Genomic DNA, 2500 nt, shown 5'->3' with positions numbered 1-2500 from the left:
CATCCATCCCTCCACTCATCCAAACATCCATCCATCCATCCTTCCATTCTTATATCCATCCATCCAGCAATCCATCCATCCATCAATCCATCCATCCATTCTTCCATCCATCCATCCTTCCATCCATCCATCCATCCATCCATGAATCCATCCATCCATCCAGCAATCCTTCCATCCTTCCTTGCATCCATCCCTCCAACCATCCATCCATCCATCCATCCATCCATCCATCCAACCATATCTCCATCCATCCATCAGTCCATCCATCCATCCATCCATCCGTTATCCAACCATTCATCCATGCATCCTTCCAACCATCCATCCTTCCATCCATCCATCCATCCATCCATCCGTCCATCCTTCCATCCATTCATCAATCCTTCCATCCATCCATCTAATCATCCATCCATCCATCCATCCATCCGTCGAACCATCCATCAATCCATCAATCCTTACATCCATCCATACATCCATTCCATTCTTAAATCCATCCCTCCATCCATCCATCCATCCATCCATCCATTCTTCCAATCATCCATCCATCCATCCATCCATCCATCCTGCCATCAATCCATCCATCCATCCAGCCTTCAATCCATCCATCCTTCCATCCATCCATCCATCCAACCATCCATCCAAGCATCTATCCATCCATCCTTCCATCCATCCAGCCTTCAATCCTTCCATCCATCCATCCCTCCTTCCATGCATCCCTCCCTCCATCCATCCATCCGTCATCCATCCACCGTTCTATCCATCCATCCTTCCATCCATCCATTTTTCAATCCTTCTCTCCATCCATCCATTCATCCATCCATCCATCCATCGATCCATCCATCCATCCATCCATCCATCCATCCATCCATCCATCCATCCATCCATTCATCTGTCCATCCATCAATCCATCAATCCTACCCTCCAACCATCCATCCATTCTTAAAAACATCCCTCGATCCATCCATCCATACGTCCATCCATCCTTCCATCCGTCCATCCATCCATCCGTCCATCCATCCGTCCATCTATCCATCCATCCTTCCATCCATCCATCCATCCATCCATCCATCCATCCGTCCATCTACACCTCCATCCATCCATCCATCCATCCATTCATCCATCCACCCTTCCATCCTTCCATCCATCCATCCTTCCATCCTTCCATACATACCCACACCCATCCAAACATCCAACCATCCATCCTTCCATCCTAATATCCATCCATCCAGCCATCCATCCATCCATCCATCCCATTATCCATCCATCCGTCCATCCATCCATACATCCATCCAGCCATCCATCCATTCTTCCTTCCTTCCATCCCTCCATCCATCCCTCAATCCATCCAAACATCCATCCATCCAGCCATCCATCCATTCTTCCTCCATCCACCCCTCCATCCATCCCTCTATCCATCCATCCATCCATCCATCCATCCATCCAACCTTCCGTCCATCCATCTATCCATCCATCCATCCATCCATCCATCCTTCCATCCATCCATCCATCCATCCATCCATCCGTCCATTCATTCGTCTGTCCATCTACCCCTCCATCCATCCATCCTTCCAACCATCCATCCATTCAACCATTGATCCTTCCACACTTCCATCCATCCCTCCATCCATCCATCAATCCATCCATCCATCCATCCATCCACCCATCCATCCAACCATCCATCCTTCCATCCATCCAAACATCCATCCATCCATCCATCCATCCATCCATCCATCCGTCCATCCATCCTTCCTTCCTTCCTTCAATCCATCCATTTTCCACCCATTCATCCATCCATCTATCCATCCGTCCTTCAATCCATTCATCCATCCTTCCATCGTTCCTTACTTTCTTCATTACTTCCTTCCATCCATCCATCCATCCATCCATCCATTCATTCACCCATCCTACCATCCATCCATCCAACCATCCTTCCATCCATTCATCCATCCATCCATCCATCCATCCATCCTTCCATCCATCCACCCATCCATCCATTCATCCTTCCATTCATCCAGCCTTCAATCCTTCCATCCATCCATCACACCTTCCATCCATCACTCCATCCAACCATCCATGCATCCATCCATCCTTCAATCCATCAATCCATTGATCCATCTATCCATACATCCATCCAACCTTCCATCTTTCCATCCATCCATCCATCCGTCCATCCATCCATCCATCCATCCATCCATGCATCCATCCATCCATCCATCCATCCATCCATGCATCCATCCATCCATCCATCCATCCATCCATCCATCCATGCATCCATCCATCCATCCATCCAGCTATCCATTATTTCATCCATCCATCCATCCAGCCATCCATCAATCTATCCATTATCCATCCATCCGTTATCCAACCATTCATCCATCCATCCTTCCAACCATCCATCCTTCCATACATCCATCCATCCATCCATCCGTCCATCCTTCCATCCATTCATCAATCCTTCCATCCATCCATCTAATCATCCATCCTTCCATCCATCCATCCTTCC

Source organism: Carcharodon carcharias, chromosome Y (assembly GCF_017639515.1).
Source record: "Carcharodon carcharias isolate sCarCar2 chromosome Y, sCarCar2.pri, whole genome shotgun sequence".
Lineage (NCBI taxonomy): Eukaryota > Metazoa > Chordata > Chondrichthyes > Lamniformes > Lamnidae > Carcharodon > Carcharodon carcharias.
The sequence above is the reverse complement of the archived record's forward strand: the minus strand, read 5'-3'. Positions refer to the sequence as shown.